Source organism: Puma concolor, chromosome A1 (genome assembly GCF_028749965.1).
Source record: "Puma concolor isolate L17-30 chromosome A1, mPumCon1.1.hap2, whole genome shotgun sequence".
Taxonomy (NCBI): Eukaryota; Metazoa; Chordata; class Mammalia; order Carnivora; family Felidae; genus Puma; species Puma concolor.
Genome location: NC_141667.1, coordinates 198,671,408 through 198,684,579, shown reverse-complemented (window position 1 = coordinate 198,684,579; position 13,172 = coordinate 198,671,408).

Genomic DNA, 13,172 nt, shown 5'->3' with positions numbered 1-13,172 from the left:
CACAGTGGCAAGGATGGATGAGGGAGAAAGGAGAATTAATGATATAGAGGACAAACTTATGGAGAATAATGAAGCAGAAAAAAAGAGGGAGATTAAGGCAAAAGAGCATGATTTAAGATTTAGAGAAATCAGTGACTCATTAAAAAGGAACAACATCAGAATCATAGGGGTCCCAGAAGAGGAAGAGAGAGGAGAGAAATAGGGGTAGAAGGGTTATGTGAGCAAATCATAGCAGAAAACTTTCCTAACCGGGAAAAAGACACAGACATCAAAATCCAGGAAGCACAGAGGACTCCCATTAGACTCAACACAAGCAGACCATCAACAAGGCATATCATAGTCAAATTCACAAAATACTCAGGCAAAGAGAGAATCATGAAAGCAGCAAGGGAAAAGAAGTCCCTAACCTACAAGGGAAGACAGATCAGGTTTATAGGAGACCTATCCACAAACTTGGCAGGCCAGAAAGGAGTGGCAGGATATATTCAATGTGCTGAATTTAAGGAAGAGTTAACACCTATTCTCTTGAAGCTGTTCCAAAAAATAGAAATGGAAGCAAAACTTCCAAACTCTTTCTATGAAGCCAGCATTACCTTGATTCCAAAACCAGACAGAGACCCCACTAAAAAGGAGAACTATAGACCAATTTCCCTGATGAACATGGATGCAAAAATCCTCAATAAGATATTAGCCAACTGGATCCAACAATACATTAAAACAGTTATTCACCACGACCAAGCGGGATTTATACCTGGGATGCAGGGCTGGTTCAACAACCACAAAACAATTAATGTGATTCATCACATCAATAAAAGGAAGGACAAGAACCATATGATCCTTTCAATGGATGGAGAGAAAGCATTTGACAAAGTACAACATCCTTTCTTGATAAAAACCCTCAAGAAAGTAGGGATAGAAGGATCATACCTCGAGATCATAAAAGCCATATATGAACAACCCAACGCTAATATCATCCTCAATGGGGAAAAACTGAGAACTTCCCCCTAAGGTCAGGAACAAGACAGGGATGTCCACTCTTGCCACTGTTACTCAACACAGTATTGGAAATCTTAGCCTCTGCAATCAGAACACAAAGAAATAAAAGGCATCCAAATTGGCCAGGAGGAGGTGAAAGTTTCACTCTTCGCAGATGATATGATACTCTATAAGGAAAACCCAAAAGATTCCACCAAAAAACTGCTAGAACTGACTCATGAAGGGTATAAAATCAATGCACAGAAATTGGTTGCATTCCTATACACCAACAATGAAGCAACAGAAAGAGAAATCAAGGAATAAATCCCATTTACAGTTACACAAAAAACCATAAAATACCTAGGAATAAATCTAACTCAAGAGGTGAAAAATCTATACACTGAAAACTACAGAAAGCTTATCAAAGAAATTGAAGAAGACACAATGAAATGGAAAAAGATTCCATGCTCCTGGATAGGAAGAACAAATATTGTTAAGATGTTGATACTACTCAAAGCAATCTACATACTCAATGCAATCCCTATCAAAATAACACCAACATTCTTCACAGAGCTAGAACAAATAACCCTAAAATTTGTATGGAACCAGAAAAGACCCCGAATAGCCAATGCAATCTTGAAAAAGAAAAGCAAAGCAGGAGGTATCACAATCCCGGACTTCAAGCTATACAACAAGGCTGTAATCATCAAGACAGTATGGTACTGGCACAAGAACAGACACTCAGATCAATGGAACAGGACAGAGAACCCAAAAATGGACCCACAAATGTATGGCCAACAAATCTCTGACAAAGCAGGAAAGAACATCCCATGGAATAAAGGCAGTCTCTTCAGCAAGTGGTGCTGGGAAGACTGGACAGAGACATGCAGAGGAATGGACCTGGACCACTTTCTTACACCACACACAAAAATAAACTCAAAATGGATGAAAGACCTCAATGTAAGACAAGAAGACATCAAAATCCTTGAGGAAAAAACAGGCAAAAACCTCTTTTATCTTGGCCACAGCAACTTCTTACTCAACACTCTCCGGAGGCAAGGGAAACAAAAGCAAAAATGAATTACTGGGACCTCATCAAAATAAAAACCTTCTGCACAGCAAAGGAAACAATCAGCAAAACTAAAAGGCAACCAACAGAATGGGAGAAGATATTTGCAAATGACATATCAGATAAAGAGTTAGTATCCAAAATCTATAAAGAGTCTATCAAGCTAAACACCCCAAAAACAAATAATCCAGTGAAGAAATGGGCAAAAGACATGAACAGACACTTCTCCAAAGAAGACATCCAGATGGCCAACTGACACCTGAAAAAAATGTTCAACTTCACTCATCATCAGGGAAATACAAATCAAAACCACAATGAGATACCACCTTACACCTGTCAGAATGGCTAACATCAACAACTCAGGCAACAACAGATATTGGTGAGGGTGCGGAGAAAGGATCTCTTTTGCATTTTTGGTGGCAATGCAGGCTGGTGCAGCCACTCTGGAAAACAGTATGGAGGTTCCTCAAAAAACTAAAAATAGAATTACCCTAGACCCAGCAATTGCACTACTAGGCATTTATCCAAGGGATACAGGTGTGCTGTTTCGAAGGGACACATGTACCCCCATGTTTATAGCAGCACTATCAACAATAGCCAAAGTATGGAAAGAGCCCAAATGTCCATCAATGGATGAATGGATAAAGAAGATGTGGTATATATATACAATGGAGTATTACTCGGCAATCAAAAAGAATGAAATCTTGCCATTTGCAACTACGTGGATGGAACTGGAGGGTATTATGCTAAGTGAGACTAGTCAGTCAGAGAAAGACAAAAATCATATGACTTCACTCATATGAGGACTTAAGAGACAAAACAGATAAACATAAGGGAGGGATACAAAAATAATGTAAAAACAGGGAGGGGGACAAAACATAAGAGACTCAGGAGAACAAACTGAGGGTTACAGGAGGAGTTGCGGGAGGGGGGATGGGATAAATGGTTAAGGGGCACTAAGGAATCTACTCCTGAAATCATTGTTGCACTATATGCTAACTAATTTGGATGCATATTAAAAATAAATACATAATGAATTAAAAAAAATTAAAATCCAGATCTTAAAGAGATATAAGTATACCTATGTTCACTGAACCACTATTCACAATAGCAAGATGTGGAAACAATCTAAATGCTTATCAACAGATAAATGGCTAAAGAATGCGGTATACACATAACAGAACATTATTCAGCCCCAAAAAAGAAAATCCTATAATACGTGACATCATTGAGGACATTAAAATAAACCTGTCCACAGAATAAAAAATACTGCATGATTTCACTTATATGAGATTATTAAAATAGTTAAATCCATAGAATAAAAGAGTAGAATGGTGGTTTTCCAGGGAATAAGTCAGGGGGACCTGGAAGATTACCAATGGACATAAAGTTTCAGTAAAGCAAGATAAAATAAGCCCTGGAGATCTTGAACAACATTGTACCTGTTGTCAACTATAATGTACACGTAAAAAACTGCTAATGGGGTAGGTCTTATGTGAAGTGCTCTTAGCACAGTAAGTTTTTTTTAAAAAGTAGACTAGTCATAATACTTAATGATGACACTTAATAGGCTTTCACATCAAAATAATGAAAAGGTATGCATGGTTCTATTATTGCTATTTTACATATTATTAATGATGTCTAGGTGAGTAAAATGAGAAAAAAAATGACCTGAGGAATACCTTTTAGGAAGGAAAAGATCAAAGATCCTTTTCCTCTTATGAAATGGAGACAGAAGAGTTGCATGTGAGGACTAAAACATGATTGTCCCCAAATATTTTCCAACGAAGGCTACTAGAAAGCATGAGTCAATGAATATATCAAAGAGGGTCCTTTCGAATCCATGGAGGAAGACTGGATTATTTAATATATGATAGTGATACAATCAGTTTTTTTACAGAAAAAAAATTAGATATATGCCCTATACAACTGGAAACTGCCTTAAATATGAAGATCAAATCTTTGAAACTGATATAAATTATAGAAGACTACCTTATGTCCCCAATAAAATTATAGAGAACAACACAGCTTACTGAGGTGAGAATGGATTAACTTACATACAATAATTTAAAATTTTCTTTACAAAATGTCATCATAAGGAAAGTAAAATTATATGCCTCAGAATGGAACAAATTATTTTGCCAAATATTAACACAAGCAAAAAAAAAAAAAAAAAAAAAAAAACTAAACAGAACAAAAAAACAAGAAAAAAGAAAAAGAAATTGAATAAAGGAAATGAACAAATGATTCATCCAAAAGAGAGTTTTATATGAGAAGATGCTCAGCCTCATTAAATAATTAGGAAAATGCAAATCAAAACCTTGAGAAATCATTTTATATGAGACCTTTAACAATCTCTAGCAATACTTAAACTGTATAATAAATCTAAGTTTTTAAGATATGCTTAGATGATACTAGTGGAATTCAGAATTTGTACAAATTTTTTGGATGGGAAACTGGAAATTGATGATACTGAAAGATAATGAACCACCTTATCTACTTGAATAAAGATCCTAAAGAGAAATTCTCACACATTCATCATCAGACCATTGTTTGTTGAAACAAATAACTTAGTACAATAGGAAAATTGACAAAGTATATATTTTACAGGAAATCATATACAGAATTTAAGTGATATACAAAGTATATCAGAACAGATAAATTCCAAAAACATGATGTTGAATTGAAAATTACACTAGGGAATGATAGGTATTCTGCAAAATATAATTACTTTAAAAAAATTCAGGGGGACACCTGGGTGGCTCAGTTGGTTAAGTGTCTGACTCTTGGTTTCGGCTCAGGTCATGGATTTCTTGCTTTGTGTGAGGTTGAGCCCTGCATCAGGCTCTCTGCTGACAGCTTGGAGCCTGCTTGGGAGCCTGCTTGGGATTCTCTCTCTCTCTTTCTCTCAAAAAATAAATAAATAAACTTAATAAAAAAATTCGAAAGTAGAAATAGTATAAAGACATGCAAAGAAATGTTAAATATCAAATTTACTCTAGTGATTAGCTAAAGAAAGAAAAAGGAGAGGATAATGCTTGACTGCTTCTATTACCTTGTATAAAAAATACTAGAAAGGAAGATACTGGATATCATGGTTATTTTTCTTCTCTTGGAGATTATTTTAATGAAGATAATTTCAGCAGAAAACAATAATTACAGCATTAAGATAGCCAATTAGTTACTATGCATTTGCTGTGATATAAAGGTCTCTAAAAGCACTAAATACTTGCTTCCAGTTAATTTTAAAGATCTTTGGTTCATTGTTACAATTTAATTTCTAAAGTAATTTCCATGCTAATTAAAACCTTTAGTACCTACACTGGAGGATCCTATCAAAAGTAACTTAATTTTTTATGAATCTGGAAAATAAATCTAGCCTTTAAAAGATCTGAAGTAATAAAATGTGGTATTTGGGAAGCACTGGATTACAATGATAAGAATAGTTTTCTCATAAGCCACTTTTTCATTTTACCCTTTCCCCTTAAGTAAAATTAATTATCAAGAGACCGTTAAACCACATGTGAATTTATAAGAACAAATATTTGGAAACAAGCCCTTGTGATCTTTCCTTATTTTCCAAGTAATCATAAGCCCTTTTTCAAAGGAGATATTTAAGATCAGTTTCAAATTCCCATACTAAAAAGATGTTAAATGATTTGTATCTAAACGGTATTCATCAAACAGCTGCATTATTCCATATTCTGCTGGAATTTGAGGCTAAAAACAGGTGAAAAGGTGCAGTCCCTGTCTTCAGGCACTCAAATAAGATTAATTTATTTGACTGATATTGATAATAGCATAATCAAGGAAATACAAAAGAATATATTCTATAACTCTTAACAAAATCAAATCTGTTCTAGTATAACTATATGATTCAAACCATCAGTCTTGGGCTCTGTCACACACTAATTATTTGACCTTGAAAAATATATAACTCTTTGAAGCCTTGATTTCTTCATTGGTAAAATGAAACTAATAATACCTCATAGGATTATTAGAATGAAATGATATGATCTATTATTATACTATAGTACATAGTACAATGCTTGGAACAACAGCAACACTCTTAATTATTGTTACTAGGTTTGCAATTCAAAATTTTAACATGTCAGCAAGATTACTTTTAATAAGATTATTTTTATGCAATACATTATAGGTTGATTATTTAAATGAGAGCTTAATTTGTGAATATATCTCTTATCTTTAATTATTTGTAAAAAATCTAAGTTAAAATATGCAGTTCATCCCACCAACATGGTCTTCATAAATGAGCTGCATTTTGAATTAAGCTCTCAGCCAACTGCAGTTTTAAAATAACATATTGTGAAATATGTGTCATATATGTGGAAAAAATCCAGTTCTATTATTTACATTGAAATAAAAAGATCAAAAAGGATAAATAGCACAGAAAATGACCCACTGGCAGTGTTCTAAAAAAGAAACTTGCACCAATTTAACAAAAATAGTATCAGTTATAGGCACACTTTTGTTATAATTAAATATTTGATTATCAAGCTTCAAATTTGATATTACCATATAAGCATTTATGTAAGACAGTAAGCTAAAGACTAAAACATGAAAAAAAATAAGAAGAAAGTTAGTTATGAATCACAGCAAAACTGGCAAAGAATCTCAAACTGTGAAACAGCATATTCACCACTAGGAATACCATGAGTCTTAGAAAAGAGGACTGATTAAAATGTCTTGTTATACAGTACCTTGCATATCCTTTTGTGTAGTACAGTTGCCTTTGTAAATCTTTTAACCCTGGAACACCTGGGCTGCATATGTATTCATTTATGAATGTAATAAATTTCTTTAAGTGACTCCTGTGTACCTGACATTCCAGTAGATGACTTCATAGATTCTTAGGTTTATTTTGAATCTTATATAACTGCTACAGTTCTTAATGCATAGTAGATACTCAGCAAAAACTTGTGATTGGTCAATAAATGAATAAAGGCAATAGGTACTAGCTGGTTTAGACTGGGGGGGAAAATAAATAAATTTTAAAAAAGCCAACACTGCTACATTAGGTTAATTAGCAGCCAAAATCAGTTTAGGGTAGATAACTTGAAATAAAATCATAGTAACTATGCCAGTAAAAAATACAGATATGAAAAGAATATGAAAAAATCAATTATGTAGATTAAAAGACCAAAATAGGCCATTACAATTCTTTTGCCTCTTGTGAATAATGTTCTAGTGAACATTTGTGCACAAGGTTTCCACTGGCACTTTTATTTCTCTTGAGCAGATACCTAGGAATATATTTGTTGAATAATATGGTAACTCTACATTTAATATTTTGAGAAATTGCCAAGCTGTTTTCCAAAGTGTCTATACCATTTCATATTCCCACCAGCAACATATGAGACTTCTAATTTTTCCACATTCTCCTCAACACTTATTGCCTTTTTTAAAAAATAGCTATTTTGATGGGTCTGAATAAGTATCTAATTATAGTTTTAATATGTATTTCAAAATGTCCATCAACTGATAAATAAATAAAATGGTGCATATCCATGTAATGGGAAATTATCCAGCAATAAAAAAAAAATAAAGGTATATGTGCTACAATATGGATGAACCTCAAAGAATTACACTAAGTGAAAGAAGCCAATCACAAAAGACCACATATTATATGATTCTATTTGTATCAAACATCCAAATAAGCAAATCTAGGTAGCAAGGAATAGGTAGTGGTTACCTAGGGTTGGCGGACTGGGTAGGTACAGATGAAAGGGAACAAGGAGTGACTGTTAAGGGGTACAAATTCTGGTTTTGGCATGATGAACTGTTCTAAAATTAGATTATGGTGGTGCCTAAAACCATAAAAGTCATAAAAACCATGAAACCAAATGGTGATGGCTAAAAGCCACAAAAACCAAGATTTAACTATAAAGAACAAATAAGGTTACTGGAAGGGAGTTGGGTGGGAGTATGGGTGAAATAGGTGTTGAAGATTAAGGTGTGTACTTGTCGTGGGTGATTTATGGAAATGTTAAATCGCTGTATTGTATCAAACTAATTTAACACTGTATGTTAACTATACTGAAATTAAAATTAAAAAAAACCATAAATAACAACCATATGGTGATATACTAAAAACCTTTGAATTGTTAATTTTAAGAAGATGACCTTTCTGGTATGTAAGTCATATACTAATAAAATCTATAAAATATGAATTTTAAAATTTAAATAAAATTTAATTAAAATTAAATAATTAAAAATTATAAATTATTTCAACAATTATTTTTGTGGATATTACATTATGTGTTTCAAAGTTCGTGAGTAATTCAATCCTTTACTCACTAAATATGACTGAGAACGTTTAACGTGTCAGGTACTATGGCATATATTAGAACAACAGTAATGAAATAGAAAAACATTTTCCTGTCATTATGCAGCTGAGAAATTCTTAACACCTCTGCAAACATCACTGATTGTTATGTCTAAGCAGAAGAACCCTTCTTCAAAGGAACTTTTGTGTATGGACATGTAATAGAAGTGCTATTCTTATTGAATCAAGGGAGCCTTACCCATTCATCTTGCTCCAAGCCACCTTTATGCGCTATGTGAAACCTTTTGATTTTTTTAAAATTTATGACACAAGTGAAAATTAGTACACTTTCATATAATTTTTGGTCCAGTTTTATCTAAAAATTTATAATATCCCAAAGATAGATAATGCCATTGTAATTATAAATAAGCTTTATAATTCTTCAATTTGTTCTCTTATGATTTAGATTAAAAAAAAAAAGTAATGTTTATTTATTTTTGAGAGAGAGAGAGATAGACAGAGTGTGAATGAGGGAGGGGCAGAGAGAGAGGGAGACACAGAATCTGAAGCAGGCTCCAGGCTCTGAGCTGTCAGCACAGAGCCTGATGTGGGGCTCGAACTCAGGAACCATGAGATCATGACCTGTGCTGAAGCTGGATGCTTAACCAACTGAGCCACCTAGGCATCCCTCTTATGATTTACATTTTAAATGTAATTCAGGACTTCTGCTGATATCAAATTATGTAATTCTGAGGAAAACTTAAAGAGCAGATTAATAATTTAAAAACTCCTCTGACAATTTTGGAAAGCTTTATAGGCCAACGAAGAAATACTAGGCAGGATCTAGAAGATAGAAACCCAGAGGAATGAGCTCTGATTTGCAGGGGGATTTTTACACTACACATATCAGCAAATTTTCAAAGAGGCAACTGAAAAACAGAGATGCTGAGTAGAGCTTTCAATATTAACATAGGTTAGGAGGAAATGCCAAAGAAAGGCCAAATAACTTTTACTTCCCTATGACTCCCTTGTTGCTCCAACTCCCCTCACCATAGGCATATTCATACAATTGCAGTTTTAACCTTGAAAAGTTACACTCTGGAGGTGACAGTATATGGAAAATGAACTAGCTTTTCAGGAACTGAGAGTGAGGTTTAAATTTTTTTAATTTGTACATTAAATTGATTCAGTATTGTTAGAGCCCTACGATGCCTTTCCGAAAGCAAACATACATCTTTGGAGTGACAGAGTCTGGTCTTGGGTTCCCAAATATATCTAGATTCATTGATTTTAAGATGACTGTTTACATCTTCAAGAAAATAAATGACTAGTTTGAGATTTTCTTTAGTAAACTGAAATCTGTGCTATACAACCAAATGTACATTCCAGAACTGAGAAATACTTTAATTGGAATAAAAATCTCAACGGATGTGTTTAACAGCAGAAGGTGGGCAGTGGAGGTGGAGTGTATTAGTAAGACTTGTCAACTGAAAATCAGGTTAATAGGTGAACTGAATTATAGAGAGACAAAAGGATGGAAAATAAGAGAAATAGATGTTGTATTAAGAGTGAAAAGATTTAATGTGTGTAGCTGAAATTCCAGAAGAAATTTTTTGTTCCTAGCCATGCTTATAACTTAATTAGTGTCTGTTTTAAATGAACCATGTTAAATTACTTAAAACAACTCTCTCTCTTTTTTTTTTAATGTTTTATTTATTTTTAAGACAGAGAGAGACAGAGCATGAGTGGGGATGGGGCAGAGAGATTCAGACACAGAATCTGAAGCAGGCTCCAGGTTCTGAGCTGTCAGCAGAGAGCCCGACGCGGGGCTCGAACTCACAAACTGTGAGATCATGACCTGGGCCAAAGTTGGACGCTCAACGGACTGAGCCACCCGGGCGCCCTTCTCTCTCTTTTTTTAATGTTTATCCATTTATTTTGAGGGAGAGAGAAAAAGCACCAGTGGTGGAGGGCAGAGAGACAGGGAGACAGAGAGAATCCCAAATAGGCTTTTCGCTGTCAGTATGAGCCTGGTGACATGGGACTCGATCTTACAACTGTGAGATCATGACCTGAGCTGAAATCAAGAGTTAGATGCTCAACCACCTGAGACACTCAGGCACCCCTACAAACTCTCTCTTTTAAGTCTGATATATTCTTTACCTTGAGTTGCCTTGTATTCTTTTAAAGAACAAAGGAAAGATAGATCTTGTCTGTTGAATGAACTAGGAGAAACCATGATTATTTACTATTCCTGGCTTAGCTCAGTGATAGGCACAGCCAGGCTAATTGTGTCCATTCCAGGAGAGTCTTCCCTGAAGCTTTCCCTAAAAGGCAGGGATATTTCTATGTTTATGGACATTCAAATCTTGAGTGCTCAACAAGCAAGTATTAACTGCTTTGTATCATTTTCATTCTCTCCTATCTCAAATATGATCCAATACATTGCTTCAGTATTTCAGTTTAAAATTTGATTCCTATAGCTTTTGATTTCAAACTTTTGGATGGAATGGGAATAGGAAAGCCTACGGGTTGTTATTTTTGTTAGTTGGTTGGTGGCTTTTGTCTTTTCTTGTTGTGGTTGTTCTCAGTCTTTCTCTTTGATTATAGCTTTGTGTATCCATAGCAAATCTTCTGAGATACAGTGCTTCCAGCTCAATGTGGCTACTGACAGTTCTCCTTCATTTTGTCCTATAGCATCCCTCTCTGTCCAAACTAGCATCATGGACAGAAACTGTACAACGTCAGTGGAATCACAGAACAAAACAACTTATAGCTCTCTAAAATCAAAACTTCATTCATTTAAAAACCATTTCTCAAGTTTCCAGATGTTATAAATCAAATTCTTGAAATTGATATAAAAATGCAAAAAAGATATATTATCTACTTCCAAGCCAAATATAGTCCAGTATAGCCAAACAGTAAGTAAATAAATTGTTATGATACAATAAAATGTTTTCTTTGGATTAGATAATGGACAGGATACCACAGAAATACATTTGAAAGTCACCTTTAATCTTTAATCCTAAAAGTATAGGAGCACTACTGTGTATGTTGGTGTTTCATGTTCTTCCAGGGAATATTAGGAAAAAATGAAAGCTTGTCAATAAACATCTCCCTCCCCACCCCTTACCTCTTTTTCCTTCCAGGACATCTAAAGGAGTAAAATTATCTTTCACTTTTGCTACATCTAAGATGATTTAATCACTGAAATCCTAGAAATGCAAATCTTTGTTATAAGCTCTGATGTCCAACTACTACACAGACTCTATAGTCACTATCTTTTATATGACATCCTGTCCTGGGAGTGGCATTTACTTTGGAACATTTTCATTACAGTAGCAAATTGGCATACAACCAAGAAAAATGACAATTTCTGTGGAACAAAATATGTGGATTGTGGGGAGGTGGACGAGGAGGATATACAGCAGATGGGGGTAATGAAACTTATTACATAAAGTTCCTGCTACTAATCAGCTCCATAATGGATCTGAGGCAGTGAAGGTTTTCAGGGGCTAGTGGCCTGCTCCTAATGATTCTTTGGCTGAAAACCTGACCTTCATTTTAATAGAACTGTATAAATACCAACTTTATCCCTTTCTTGGGAATTTCACCAAGCTGTTTTAACGAGAGAAGGCTTCTAATATTAAATGAGGTTGTCTGGGGAAAGATTAGAGATTATTATTCACATTCAGTCTTAACGAGGTAGCTAAACATTGTGTCACCATTTAAAGGTGAAGCATGCTGTTTTGTTATTGCTGATTGATGGGTCTAGGATTCTGAAAGCATTCTGTAACTTTATAACTCAGCCTGATAATCCTACCAATCTTTATATATTTACACACACATACAACACACAGTTGTAAGAGATTCTCAGCATGAAATGCATTTAAATATTCAGTGAAGGGACAATTTAATCATGTTATTTTTCAAGATAAATAGGTAGTCCATAAATGACCCAGGATGCCAAGAATTGTAAAAAGCCTGAGATTTTACCCTATTTGCAAACTAATGTGTTAGTCTGCCCCATTTTCATGGATGTTGGCTGAAGACCTAAAACTCCTAGTCTGAGACCAAGGCCTTTATTACTCATGGCACAGAAAGCAGAATGAGCATTAACATATTTACATTAGTTCACCTTGTCCCTAACTCCTGCAGGGCCCATGGGGATGGCATAGATGGATACCAGCAAATAAAATGGACTGCATTACAAAAAAGGAATATTGAGCTTATGGAAACTGGCTCTCCTAATGGATAGTAAGCATGCTTACCCTCTTCTCCGAAGGAAGACATCATCGTCATCATACTAGAGGGAAAACACACTTGTCTCCTCCTCTGAAGGAAGGCACTGTATCTTCCAATGTTGTGCACTATGCAAACATCCTTGAAAAGATGGACTGAAAAAAAATATTTTTAATGAAGGGAAATTAATGTCTTGTTTACAAGATATAAATAAACATGAAACATGACAGACACACATAATATTGTGTCATAAGCATGCCACTTGATCAATGATTCTGATTATCTGTCCTACAGAGACTGGGACACATCTGTTCAATTGTCTCCCATAACATTTAATTAAGGCAACTGTCAACAGGTCTCCAAGTTGCAGGGTGAGGCTAATTTAGGTACTGACCTCAATGTCCTAGATAAAATGAACCAAACAAATCCCATAAAGCACCCAAGTCTACCTTAAAAAGCCATGTGACTTTCTCATTAAATTTCTGTACCAACATTTCCACCTTTTCCAAAGTACTAATTCATATTGAGAAAGTTGTTTTAGCAATTGCATGGGCTCTATCATGGACTAATAGGGCAAGTTTAGGGCAATTCTATCATTCA